The following is a 15,599-nucleotide window of genomic DNA, read 5'->3' as shown; positions in this document are numbered from 1 at the left end:
TTATAAGAATAGCCTGTTCTTTTTGTATGTTTCAGAATATTAATTTTAATGACACAATATAGCCTTTATTTTTGCCTGGCTATAAATATGATGATTTATAATTCAAAGATCATCACTATATCATCTTGTAGTTTTAAAATTTTCTTATAATACAAGTGAGGCATTACCCTACTTCAGAAAGTTTGTCAACTCTACATGAGTCTTTTGCTTAAGAGTTATGTATCAGATGTGATATCACAGAATTGAAATACAGAAAGGAATTTTAGGGATGATCTGGGTCAGTCCCTTCAGTTATAGGAAAGGCCAAGAAGTTACACGACTATCTCAAATCATAGTTAATTAACTGCATCAACACAACTAGAAGCCAAATCTCTTGACACCATAATCAATAATCTATCTACCACAACACACTGCATACTCAAAAAATGCACCAAAAAACTCTCATTCTCTAATTTGGGAATAAATCTAACTAATTTATGAATCAATTATGTTGATCCAATAAGATATAAATGTCTTAAAGACAGAGACTGACTCATTTTTATCTTTGTATTCCCAGCAATTGAAGAGAATTGAAGGGCATTGTCAGGCTTCTCTCCTTTTACTCCAAACTACTCTAACCTCTCTCTTTACCCTGCAATTTCCTTGATAGTGATTATATTTCAGATGATGGGGGAATTTGCCAAACCCATAATATACTTACATTATTTTTCTTCCAGGGTATATGAGATGTTCAGCAAGGACTAGCACTTGTTAGGTGAGGGCTTGCCAACATTTTTTCAGGGCTATACATTCACCTTTCATATCTACTTTTCACAAAACTCTCACCTGTGGTGCCAAGAATCTATATCTTTCACATTGGCCACACCTCCTCAAATCATCTTAGGACCAAACCAGGTAGTGGATAACCAATAGGTCTCAAATCTATCCATAAGTTAGAGGTATATCTACACCAAACTTGTGAATATTTCCTATGGTGGAATAGGTGGATGAGAACAATTTGTTCCAGTAGCCAAGAACTTAAGAAAGTATTATAAAGGGAGGGTGATAGAAAGGGAAGTAAAATAAGGATGGGAACTAGGGGGACTGATTAAAAACAAACATTGGTGGAGAAAGGAATAGTGAAAGAAGAAAAGGCAAGAATAAGAGTAGAAAGCAAAATGCTGGGTAATACACAGCTAGTAATCATAACTTTGAATATGAATGGAATGAACTCACCCATAAAATGCAAGCAAATAGCAGAGTGGATTAGAATTCAAAACCCTACCATATGCTGTCTATAAGAAACACACATGAGGAAGGTAGATCTGCATAGGGTGAAAGTAAGAGGGTGGAGCCAAATCCATTGGGCATCAACTGATAAAAAGAAGGCAGGAGTCACAATTATGATATCCAACAAAGCCAAAGTAAAAATAAATCTAGTTAAAGGAGATAGGGAGGGTATTTACATCCTGATAAAAGGCAGTATAGACAATGAAGAAATATCTGTACACCATATGTATGCACCAAATGGCATAGCATCCAAATTTCTAAAGGAGAAACTAGAGGAGCTCAAGAATGAAATAGATAGAAAAACTATACTAGTGGGAGACCTGAACCTTCCTCTATAGAAACTAGATAAATCAAACCAAAAAATAAATAAGAAAGAGGTAAGAGAAGTGAATGAAATCTTAGAAAAATTAGAGTTAGTATACATGTGGAGAAAAATAAATAGGGACAAAAAGGAATATATACCTTCTTTTCTGCAGCACATGGTATATTCACAAAAATTGTATTAGGGTATTTACCATGTATTAGGGTATAAAAACATTGCAAACAATTGCAAAAGAGAAGAAATAATAAATGCAACTTTCTCATATCACAATGCAATGAAAATAATAAATAGTAAGGGAACATTGAAGGTAAATCAAAAATTGGAAATTAAACAATACGATTCTCCAAAACCAGTTAGTTAAAGAACAAATTGTAGAAACAATTAATAACATCATTGAAGAAAATGACAATGATGAGACATCCTTTCAAAACCTATGGGATTCAGCCAAAGCAGTACTCAGGGGGAAATTTATATCCTTGAGTTCATATATTAACAAATTAAGAAGAGCAAAGGTCAATGAATTTGGCATGCAAATTAAAAAATTAGAAAGCGAACAAATTAAAAATCCTCAGATGAAGACTAAATTAGAGATCCTAAAAGTCAAAGGAGAAATTAATAAAATTGAAAGTCAAAGAAATATTGATTTAATAAATAAGACTAGAAGCTGGTACTTTGAAAAAAAACAAATAAAATAGAAGAAGTACTAGTCAGTCTAATTAAAAAAAGGAAAGAAAAAAACTAAATTGACAATATCCAAGATGAAAAAGGAGACCTCCTTAAATGAAGAGGAAATTAAGGCAATCATTAAAAACTACTATGCCCAATTGTATAGCAATAAATATGGCAATCTAGGTGATATGGATGAATACATACACAAATATAAATTGCCTAGACTAAAAGAGGAAGAAATAAATTACCTAAACAACTCCATATCAGAAAAAGAAATTGAACAAGCCATCAAAGAACTTCCTAAGAAAAAATCCCCAGGGCCTGATGAATTCACAAATGAATTCTATCAAACATTCAAAGAACAACTAATCCCAATATTAAACAAACTATTTGACAGAATAAGCCAAGAAGGAGTACTATCAAATTCATTTTAGGACACAAACATGGTACTGATCCCAAAGTCAGGCAGGTCAAAAACAGAGAAAGAAAATTATAGACCACTATCCCCAATGAATATAGATGTAAAAGTCTTAAATAGGATACTAGCAAAAAGACTCCAGCAAGTCATCACAAGAGTCATTCACTATGACCAGGCAGGATTCATACCAGGAATGGAAAGATGGTTCAATATTAGGAAAACCATCCACATAATTCACCATATTAACAAGCAAACTGACGAAAATCACATGATTATCTCAATAGATGCAGAAAAAGCCTTTGATAAAATACAACACCCATTCCTATTGAAAACACTAGAAAGTATAGGAATAGAAGGGCCTTTCCTAATAATAATAAACAGTATATATCTAAAACCATCAGCAAACATCATCTGCAATGGGGATAAACTAGAAGCCTTCCCAATAAGATCAGGAGTATAACAAAGATGCCCATTATCACCTCTATTGTTTAACATTGTACTAGAAACACTAGCAGTAGCAATTAGAGAAGAAAAAGAAATTGAAGGTATTAAAATTGGCAACGAGGAGACCAAGGTATCACTCTTCGTGGATGATATAATGGTTTACTTAAAGAATCCTAGAGAATCAACCAAAAAGTTACTTGAAATAATCAAGAACTTTAGCAAAGTTCCAGGATACAAAATAAACCCGCATAAGTCATCAGCATTTCTATATATCTCTAACCCATTTCAGCAGCAATAATTAGAAAGAGAAATACCATTTAAAATCACCCTAGACAATATAAAATACTTAGAAATCTATCTGCCAAGACAAACACAGGAACTATATGAACACAACTACAAAACACTCTCCACACAGTTAAAACTAGATCTAAACAATTGGAAAAACATTGATTGCTCATGGTTGGGACGAGCTAACATAATAAAAATGACAATCCTACCCAAATTAATTTACTTATTTAGTGCTATACCCATGTAACTACCAAAAAACTTTACTGAATTAGAAAAAAACATAACTAAGTTCATTTGGAAGAACAAAAAATTAAGGATATCCAGGGAAATCATAAAAAAAAAATGCAAAGGAAGGAGGACTTGCAGTCCCAGATCTCAAACTATACTATAAAGCAGTGGTCACCAAAACAATCTGGTACTGGCTAAGAGACAGAAAGGAAGATCAGTGGAATAGACTTGGTGTAAATGACCTCAGCAAGACAGTCTATGACAGACCCAAAGACCCCAGCTTTTGGGACAAATATCCAGTATTGGAAAAAACTTCTGGGAAAATTGGAAGACAGTGTGGGAAAGATTAGGTTTGGCTCAAAACCTCACACCCTACACCAAGATAAATTCAGAATGGGTGAATGACTTGAACATAAAAAAGGAAACTATAAGTAAATTAGGCAAACACAGAATAGTATACATGTCAGACTTTTGGGAAAGGAAAGATTTTAAAACCAAGCAAGACTTAAAAAGAGTCACAAAATGTAAAATAAATAATTTTGACTACATCAAATTAAAAAGTTTTTGCACAAACAAAACCAATGTAACTAAAATCAGAAGGGAAGCAACAAATTGGGAAACAATTTTCACAAAAACCTCTGACAAAGGTCTAATTACTCAAATTAATAAAGAGCTAAACCAGTTGTACAAAAAATCAAGCCATTCTCCAATTGATAAATGGGCAAGGGACATGAAAAGGCAGTTCTCAGCCAAAGAAATCAAAACTATTAATAAGCACATGAAAAAGTGTTCTACATCTCTTATAATCAGAGAGATGCAAATCAAAACAACTCTGAGGTATCACCTCACACCTAGCAGATTGGCTAACATGACAGCAAAGGAAAGTAATGAATGCTGGAGGGGATGTGGCAAAGTAGGGACATTAATTCATTGCAGGTGGAGTTGTGAATTGATCCAGCCATTCTGGAGGGCAATTTGGAACTATGCCCAAAGGGCGACAAAAGACTGTCTGCCCTTTGATCCAGCCATAGCACTACTGGGTTTGTACCCCCAAAGAGATCATAAGGAAAAAGACATGTTCAAGAATATTCATAGCTGCGCTCTTTGTGGGGGCAAAAAATTGGAAAATGAGGGGATGCCCTTCAATTGGGGAATGGCTGAACAAATTGTGGTATATGTTGATGATGGAATACTATTGTGTTAAAAGGAATAATAAAGTGGAGGAATTCCATGGAGACTGGAACAACCTCCAGGAAGTGATGCAGAGCGAGAGGAGCAGAGCCAGGAGAACATTGTACACAGAGACTGATACATTGTGGTATAATCGAACATAATGGACTTCTCCATTAGTGTCAATGCAATGACCCTGAACAATCTGCAGGGATCTAGGAGAAAAAACACTATCCACAATTAGAGGATAAACTGTGGGAGTAAAAACACCGAGGAAAACCAACTGCTAGACTACAGGGGTGGAGGGGATATGATTGAGGAGAGACTCTAAATGAACACTCTAATGCAAATACCAACAACATGGAAATGGGTTCGAATAAAGACACATGTGATACTCAGTGGAATTGGGCGTTGGCTATGGGAGAGGTGGGCGGGGGGGGGGGGAGGAAAAGAAAATGATCTTTGTTTCCAATGAATAATGTTTGAAAATGACCAAATATTTCAGTTATAGTGTTCATAAAAAAAAAGAAAGTATTATAGAGTATTTAGATCTTGGTCAGACATTTAAGATGCCAAGGTCATCCACTGCATCCTGAGTCATCACTAGTCACTCTGACCTTTGTCTTGCCACTACACTTTGAAGACTCACAAAGAGAGAGCCTGAGGATTTTGTACAGCCATGCCTCACTTAAACCTCTTTCACAACCAAACCAAGACATCACCTAATGAGGTCATTGGTCCTCTTCCAAAATGAAGGAAGCACAACAACATTTTTCTTATAGAATTGTGGGGAAAAGATGTCAGTAATGAATGAGTTAGGTCATTCTGGACTAAAGATCCCAAAATAATTCCATTGTTTCTGGTAAGTCAAATGAAATAATTCATTTACTTCTGAAATGTTTTAAAAATTATTTTTCAAAAGAACTTTAATGTTCTCCCTGACTATATTATCAATGCTAGGAAGCAACTATATTAAATAACTGAGTGAGACTGTTTAAAAGATCTCAGAACAATGAGATAAATGCTAGATTCAATGTAAGATTTGAGCAAAGTGAAATGAGGCAGCCCTAATCTCTCAACAAAGGTAAGACAATCAGATGGCTTTTGAATATCAAAGAAGCTGCCAGACAGAGCTAGTAAATTGACCCCAGGGTTCCAAAAGAAAAGTATAAACAACCATCTTTTCCTTCTCATGCAAAACCTTTGGAATTTATCTGGGGAACACAGTTATTTCAAAAATTAACTTTGTAGTTTCCAAATGAAAGCATAATAACTGTTTCCCTGTCCCTGTGCTAGAAAGCTGTTCAACATTTCAAAGGCAGATGTTTACAGCTGATATCTGACAGCTGTTTACTGATACCCTGCTATTCACTGTGTAAGAGAATTCAACTATGTGACCAGAACAGTTTGGCTCTAATTCAGTCATCTCAGAATTTAATGACCCTCCTATCTCTCCTTTCTCAGTGTCTCTTTCTTCATCTTTCTTCCTCCTCTCCCCCACGTCTCTTTGTTCTATATTTCTTTGAACACCAGGGAAGGCATAGCCTGGACCATATGACAAGACTACACCTTTGAGAATTTTCATTTAAATGTTCCTTCCCTCTGATCACATTGCCTGGCACATATCACACCTACTTTATCTGCCTTATGACTCCCACTGGGAAGTCAAATCTCTCCATCATTTTATTTTCACCTAGTTCTTAAATTCCCTTCTTGTTACTGGGGATTTCCTATCCAACTGAGACTTTATAGTCAGTCATTCCCTATTAGGATAAAATCCTTTTGCCCCTTAAAACTTTTGCCACTCAATCCTGGTTGCTCCCACATCTCCTTTTGAACTGTGAACTATTAGTGGATAAAGATAGAGTCAACAATGCAGTTTGAGTCCAGGCTGTCCAATTTGGGCTAAATTCTTGCTGCTGCTCAGCAGTCTTTTTCATTCTTTTCTAGTTGGCTTCTCAATGACCTTCCCATAACAGCTGTCAGAATCACAGGAGCTCCGAGAAGGAAGAATACAATGTCTGGTCAAATCACAAATCCTGTCCAAAATGTCCCCACAGAGTAGTCATCCCTCTTCCCCTTGAACACTTTCAATAAGCCATATTTTGTTTTGGTAATTTTTAATTAGAAGAAGTCATCCCTTAGGTTGATCCCAAATCTTTCACCATTATCTTCTCTCTTCTAGTATCCTTGAAAAGAAAATTAATAGTATGCTGTATTATATAGTAATCAATATTACTCTATAATCATCTTTTTCATCACTTTCTTCATTTTTTCGGACCCCACTTCTCAGTGCAACATATCAGGTAATTTCTGAAAGGTTTGATCTGATCAAGTAATATGATCACTCCCAGCAGAGCCAGCTAGGTTTTCCAACCGATTTTGTCAAGAATTTCAGAGAAGTCGGGCCTGCATACATTTCAAAAGCCTGTGTGACAGTGAAAAGTAACCATGTTGAGAGAAGTACTGAGTGCAACTAATCTGCCTAGTGATACCACACCCAAAATAAACCACTCCTCCTGAAGGGAGGAGGAAACTCTTAAAGGGCCAGACTTAAAAACGTTTTTACTGTTGCAAAAAGCTTTTCAAGATACAAGAAGACAAAGAAACTATTAGTTGCCATGGGTTATCTAGCCTGGATTGGATATTTCTTTTATATGTTTTACAACTTATTTTTGTCACGATTCTGGATTATATTTATTTTCTGCTTAGTATCTATGAAACTTTGCAATGGCTGAATATAAGTATGTATTGCTTGATTTCATTCATTCCCACATATGCTGTAGCATTATTCTTCTTAACCCAATTATACTATGCCCTAAAAAATGGTGTGCATCTAATTTATGGAAAAAAAGCAAAAGATAATGAAATGGCTGTGACAATTTTAGCCATAAAGGAGGAGGTGATGCAACTAAAGGAAATGATGAAGCAACTGACTGAACAGAAACAATGTGGCAAAGGTATTAACACTCAACAAGATATACCTAAAAATAACAATGTAGTTCAGCAAGAAAATACAGATGGGGCTGAAGGTGGAATACCAATATTGCCACTAAGAGATCAAACAAGCCTACAACCAGATAGCGGCATAATTCATATTAAAACACATAAACCGTTTACAACAGCTGACCTTGAAAGTCTGAAAAAAATGGATGCCTTCCTGGTTTTCAGAACCACTGAGATGTTTAAAAGAATTTAAAAGAACAATTAGGCTTTATGATCCAGATGGACACTGAAATTCTTCTCTCAGAATTATTTTCAAAACCAGAAAAACAATTCATTGATGAAACAAGAAACAATCCATATTTAACATCATGGGCAGAGGAAGGAACAGACTTAGAGTTATCTAATAATGAAAATCTACATTACCTAAGAAAGGCCAGAGAAGACTTATTAGAGGCAATGAAATGTTTTTTAAAAAGACCAGATACTTGGGGAAATTTTGAGAAATTGAGACAGGAAAATGGGGAATATCCATCAAATTTCCTCGATAGAGTTATTGAAGTACCAGAGGATGTGCTTGGATTTGAAAATTTAACTGAACAAAATCTCCAACACATAAGGAGACAATTTGTGAAAGGAAGTAACACACCTATTAGATCATAATTTAAACTTCAATGCCAAGATTGGGAAACACTAAGTCTGGAAGATTTAAGAAAAACTGCAACTTACATATTTTCAGGTCATAAAGAAATGCTAGAGGAAAAGGATGAAATAATAAAAGACCTTAAAGCCAAGCTCAAAGAGGCAAATAGCACAAGTAAACAAAAAGAAATTGAAGAAATAAAAAATCTAGCCACCCTGCAACCATACAAACCCACAAGAAAAATGATTTAAAAGATACTCCCCTGGAACAACCCGACACTGAAATGTATATCGATGGTTCGAGCATGATAGTTAATGGAGAAAGGTATACTAGAGAGGCAGTAGTAACACAAACATAGACATTATGGTATGCGTCCTTACCAAAGCATGTGAGCACACAAGGGGCAGAGCTAGTTGCTTTATTTTATTTTTTTTTAATTTTAAACATTATTTTATTTGGTCATTTCCAAACATTATTCACTGGAAACAAAGATCATTTTCTTTTCCTCCCTGCCCCCCCTCCCCACCTTTCCCTCTCCCATAGCCAACACACGATAACACTGGGTATCACATGTGTTCTTGACTCGAACCCATTTCCCTGTTGTTGGTATTTGCATTAGAGTGTTCATTTAGACTCTCTACTCAGTCATATCCCCTCAACCCCTGTAGTCAAGCAGTTGCTTTTCATCGGTGTTTTTACTCCCACAGTTTATCCTATGCTTGAGGATAGTATTTTTTAGATCCCTGCAGATTGTTCAGGGACATTGCATTGACACTAATGGAGAAGTCCATTACCTTCGATTGAACCACAGTGTGCCAGTCTCTGTGTACAATTTTTCCTGGTTCTGCTCCTTTCTCTCTGCATCACTTCCTGGAGGTTGTTCCAGTCTCCATGGAATTCCTCTACTTTATTATTCCTTTTAGCACAATAGTATTCCATCCCCAATATACACCACAATTTGTTCAGCCATTCCCCAATGGATGGGCATCTCCTCATTTTCCAATTTTTGGCCACCACAAAGAGCACATCTATGAATATTCTTGTACAAGTCTTTTTCCTTATTATCTCTTTGGGATACAAACCCAGCAGTGCTATGGCTGGATCAAAGGGCAGTCAGTCTTTTATCACCCTTTGGGCATAGTTCCAAATTGCCCTCCAGAATGGATGGATCAATTTACAACTCCACCAGCAATGAATTAGTGTCCCCCCTTTGCCACATCCCCTCCAGCATTCATTACTTTCCATAGCTGTCATGTTAGACAATCTGCTAGGTGTGAGATGATACCTCAGAGTTGTTTTGATTTGCATCTCTCTGATTATAAGAGATGTAGAGCACTTTTTCATGTGCTTATTAATAGTTTTGATTTCTTTGGCTGAGAAATGCCTGTTCATGTCCCTTGCCCATTTATCAATTGGAGAATGGCTTGATTTTTTGTACAATTGATTTAGTTCTTTGTAAATTTGAGTAATTAAACCTTTGTCAGAGGTTTTTATGAAGATTGTTTCCCAATTTGTTGCTTCCCTTCTGATTTTGGTTACATTGATTTTGTTTGTACAAAAACTTTTTAATTTGATGTATTCCAGATTATTTATTTTGCATTTTGTAACTCTTTCTAATTCTTGCTTGGTTTTGAAGTCTTTCCCTTCCCAAAGGTCTGACATGTATGCTATTCTGTGTTCGCCTAATTTTCTTATAGTTTCCTTCTTTATGTTCAGGTCATTCACCCATTTTGAATTTATCTTGGTGTAGGGTGTGAGGTGTTGATCTAAACCTAATCTTTCCCACACTGTCCTCCAATTTTCCCAGCAGTTTTTATGAAATAGTGGATTTTTGTCCCAAAAGCTGGGATCTTTGGGTTTGTCATATACTGTCCTGCTGAGGTCGCTTGCCCCCAGTCTATTCCACTGATCCTCCTTTCTGTCTCTTAGCCAGTACCAGATTGTTTTGGTGACTTCTGCTTTATAATATAGTCTGAGATCTGGGACTGCAAAGCCCCCTTCCTTTGTATTTTTTTCATTATTTCCCTGAATATCCTTGATCTTTTGTTATTCCAAATGAACTTTGTTAAGTTTTTTTCTAAATCAGTAAAAAAATTTTTTGGAAGTTCCATGGGTTTGGTACTAAATAGATAGATGAGTTTGGCTGGATGGTCATTTTTATTATATTGGCTCTTCCTACCCATGAGCAGTTAATGTTCTTCAAATTGTTCAAATCTAGTTTTAGTTGTCTGGAAAGTGTTTTATAGTTGTATTCATATACTTCCTGTGTTTGTCTTGGGAGGTAGATTCCTAAGTATTTTATTTTGTCTAAGGTACTTTTGAATGGGATTTCACTTTCTAGTTCTTGCTGCTGAGCTGTGTTGGAATTATATAAAAATGCTGATGACTTATGTGGGTTTATTTTGTATCCTGCAACTTTGCTAAAGTTGTTGATTATTTTGATTAGCTTTTTGGTTGAATCTCTAGGATTCTTTAAGTAGACCATCATGTCATCTTCAAAGAGTGATAACTTGGTCTCCTCCTTGCCTATTTTGATGCCTTCAATTTCTTTTTCTTCTCTAATTGCTACTGCTAGTGTTTCTAATACAATGTCAAATAATAGAGGTGATAATGGGCATCCTTGTTTCACTCCTGATCTTAATGGGAATGGATTTAGTTTATCTCCATTGCAGATGATATTAGATGATGGTTTTAGATATATACTGTTTATTATTTTTAGGAATGACCCTTCTATTCCTATGCTTTCTAGTGTTTTTAGTAGGAATGGGTGTTGTGTTTTATCAAAGGCTTTTTCTGCATCTATTGAGATAATCATGTGGTTCTTGTTGGTTTGTTTGTTGATGTGGTCAATTATGTGGATAGTTTTCCTAATATTGAACCAGCCCTGCATCCCTGGTATAAATCCTACTTGATCATGGTGGCTGACCCTTCTAATCACTAGCTGTAGTCTTTTTGCTAGTATCCTATTTAAGATTTTTGCATCTATATTCATTAGGGAGATTGGTCTATAATTTTCTTTCTCTGTTTTTGGCCTGCCTGGCTTTGGAATTAGTACCATGTTTGTGTCATAAAAGTAGTTTGGTAGCACTCCCTCTTTGCTTATTATGTCAAATAGTTTGTATAGTATTAGAGTTAGCTGTTCTTTGAATGTTTGATAGAATTCTCTGGTGAATCCATCAGGCCCTGGGGATTTTTTCTTAGGAAGTTCTTTGATGGCCTGTTGGATTTCTGTTTCTGATATGGGATTATTTAAGAAATCTATTTCTTCTTCTGTTAGTCTAGGCAATTTATATTTTTGTAAATATTCATCCATATCACCTAGGTTGGTATATTTATTGCCATATAATTGGGCAAAGTAGTTTTTAATGATTGCCTTAATTTCCTCTTCATTGGAGGTGAGGTCTCCCTTTTCCTCCTTGATGCTGTTAATTTGCCTTTCTTCTTTACTTTTTTTAATTAGATTGACCAGTATTTTGTCTATTTTGTCTGTTTTTTCAAAGTACCAGCTTCTAGTCCTGTTTATTAACTCAATAGTTCTGTCACTTTCGATTTTATTAATTTCTCCCTTAATTTTTAGGATCTCTAGTTTGGTTTTCCTCTGGGGGGTTTTAATTTGTTTGTCCTCAAGTTTTTTGATTTGCATTTCCAATTCCTTGATCTCTGTCCTCTCTAATGTTTTAATATATGCACTCAGGGATATGAATATTCCTCTAAGTACTGCCTTGGCTGCATCCCATAAGGTTTGAAAGGATGTCTTGCCGTTGTCATTTCTCTCAATGAAATTATTAATTGTTTCTATGATTTCTTCTCTAACTAACCAATTTTAGAGTATCATATTATTTAATTTCCAATTAATTTTTGATTTGGCTCTCCATGTACCCTTACAGATCAATATTTTTATTGCCTTGTGATCTGAAAAGGCTGCCTTTATTGTTTCTGCTTTTCTGCATTTGAGTGCCATGTTTCTATGACCTAGTGTATGATCTATTTTTGTGAATGTGCCATGTGGTGCTGAAAAGAAGGTGTATTCCTTTTTGGCCCTATTTATTTTTCTCCATATGTCTATTAACTCAAATTTTTCTAAGATTTCATTCACCTCTTTTACCTCTTTCTTGTTTATTTTTTGGTTTGATTTATCTAATTTTGATAGTGGTTGGTTCAAGTCTCCCACTAATATGGTTTTATTCTCTATTTCCTTCTTCAATTCTCCTAGTTTCTCTATTAAAAATTTGGATGCTATACCATTTGGTGCATACATGTTGATTAGTGATATTTCCTCATTGTCTATACTCCCTTTTAACAGAATATATTTACCTTCCCTAGCCCTTTTGATCAGATCTATTTTTGCTTTGGCTTTGTCAGATATCATGATTGCAACTCCTGCCTTCTTTCTATCAGTTGAGGCCCAAAAGGTCTTACTCCATCCTTTAATTCTAACCTTGTTAGTGTCAACCCGCCTCATATGTGTTTCTTGAAGACAACAAATGATAGGGTTTTGGGATCTAATCCAATAATTTGTCTACGTTTTATGGATGAGTTCATCCCATTCACGTTCAAAGTTATGATTGTCATTTGTAGATTTGCTGGCATTTTGATATCTTTTCCTAGTTCTGACCTTTCTTCTTTAGCTATCTCCTTTTGAACCAGTGATTTACTTTAGGTCATTTCCTCTAGTCCCCTCCCTTGAGATGCTTCCCTTTCTAGCCCCTCCCTTTTTATGTTCCATTCCCCTCCCCCCTCTCCTTCCCTCCCTTTTTATACTCCCTCCCCCCACCTCCTCCTTAATTTTCCTTTCTTTCTTTCCCTGTTGGATAAGATAGAATTCAGGATCCCACTGGATCTAGATGTTCTTCCCTCTCAGATTTGATTTCACTGAGAGTAAGGTTTAAGTAATTCCACTTCATGCTCTCTTCCTCTCCTTCACATGTGAGAGTTCTTCCCCTCCCCTTCCCATGTGTATCTTCACATGGGAAAGATTATTCTATTAAGTCCCCCCTCTATTTCTTGAAGTAAATCTTAGTGTTATCGACAATTCCCCCCTCCCTTTTCCTTTCTTTGCCCCCACTTTCCTCAAATCTTCTTAATGCCCCAATCTTTCCCAATGCATGTTTCTTCTAACTACTCTTATGATACATACAATTTTTGAGAGTTAAACCAAACATTTTCCCCACATATTAATATATATAATTTGATGTAAATGTAGTCCTTATATAAGAGAGTTTGACTTAAAGAAAAAGATAAGATTTAACTCCTTTTCCCTTTCTTTCATATTTACCTTTTCATGTTTCTCTTGCTTTCTGTGCTTGGATATCAAAATTTCCACTAAGTTCTGGTCTTTTCTTAGCAAATGCTTGGAAATCTTCTATTTTGTTGAATGCCCATACTTTCCCCTGGAAGTATATAGTCAGTTTTGCTGGGTAATTGATTCTTGGTTGGAGACCCAGCTCTCTTGCCTTTCTAAATATCATGTTCCATGCTTTGTGGTCTCTTAGTGTGTTAGCCGCTAAGTCGTGTGTGATCCTTATGGTGCTCCCCCTATATCTGAAGCTCCTCTTCTTGGCTTCTTGAAGGATTTTCTCCTTTTCTTGGAAGCTCTTGAATTTGGCAATTACATTCCTAGGGGTTGTCTTTTGGGGATTTAGTATAGAGGGTGTTCTATGAACCCTTTCTATTTCTATTTTGCCCCCTTGCTCCAGAACATGGGGGCAATTTTCTTTTATAATCTCCTGTAGAATAACATCGAGTTTATTGTTTATCTCTGGTTTTTCTGGGAGACTGATAATTCGGAGGTTGTCTCTTCTTCCTCTGTTTTCCACGTCTGTGACCTTTTCAGTGCAATATTTTATGTTTTCTTTTAATTCATTAATTTTTTGGCTTTGCTTTATTGATTCTTGCTGTTATATGATATCACTTTCTTCAAGTTGCTTAATTCTGGTCGTTAGGGACTGGTTATGCTTTTCAGCTTTGTCTGCCCTTCTATTGGATGGTTCCAGCTCTTTTTCCAATTGAGCAGTCTTATCTGTCAGACTGCTGATCTCTTTCTCCCATTTTTCTTTCCAGGTTTCCATCTTTTGGGTAAGTTCTAGTTTGAGATCTTCCAGAGCTAGTTGATAGTTTCCATTTTGGGAGGCATGTTCTGATTTTTTTTTTTTTTGGATTTCATCCTCATTCTCTTCTTTTCCTTGGGTACTTCCACCATAAAAGTTGTCAATAATCACCTTTTTCCCTTTATTCCTGGAGGCTTGATTTTGGGCCATGTGAGCCATCCCTTTGGTACTTTTATTCCCCTTTCCTTTTTGGTCTGGGGTCTGGGTATTATGGGCAGGTTTTCTGTGAATTTAGTTGCCTCACACTAGTTCTTCCCAGCCTCCGAGGTTTCTTACAGCTCTGGGCCCCTGATCACAGCCAAACTGCCCAGGTGTTCAGCTCTGCCAAGATAATCAGTGCATGGTCAGCCCCTGGTGTTTAGCTCTGCCCAGATGCTCTGCGCAACTGCCCCGAGTACGGCTCCCTGGGCCCCCTGTGCTCAACGCAGTATTCTCCCATGAAAGCTCCCTGAGATGTTTTTTTCCTGGCAGTCCCCAGATCCCAAGCACCCTTGAGTGCCCCCCCCCACTGACAGAGAAGTTCCCCACTCACTCACTGTCCCAGTGAGCGCTCTGGTAGCTCACTCTGGTTTGGTGGGGGAGGTGGGAAGGGGAAGGGTGGCTCAGTTCACTTTTCTGTGCAAGCTTTTCCTCCTTCTTATTATAGTGTGAAAATGTTCAAACCCCACGTACCTTCACCTCTGTGGGGTACTGGGGAGTATTGGGGAGTCCTTTTGTTTCTCCAAAGGTGATTTTTATGATCCTTTGATGTAGTCTATTTCGTTTGGTGCCAGGGAGAGGAAGCGTGTGGTGTCTAGATTGCAGCCATGATAACCTGGAAGTTCTCTAGTTGCTTTATTAAATGCTTTGCAAATCAGTAATGATAAACAGGTTAATATTTACATGGATTCCCCATACGCATTTTTAGTAATTCATGCCACTGCAGAAATTTGGAAACATGGAGGATTTTTGACAAATGGAAGCAAAGAGATCACATATGCCAAATTAATAATGCAACTTCTTGAGACTGTACAACTTCCCAAGGAAGTGGCAATAATCCACTGTAGATCACACACAGGGGCTAATGATAATGTGTCTTTAGGAAACCATAGTGCTGAC

This window comes from Monodelphis domestica, chromosome 5, assembly GCF_027887165.1.
Source record: "Monodelphis domestica isolate mMonDom1 chromosome 5, mMonDom1.pri, whole genome shotgun sequence".
In the NCBI taxonomy this organism is placed as follows: Eukaryota; Metazoa; Chordata; class Mammalia; order Didelphimorphia; family Didelphidae; genus Monodelphis; species Monodelphis domestica.
This window is presented reverse-complemented; position numbering follows the sequence as displayed.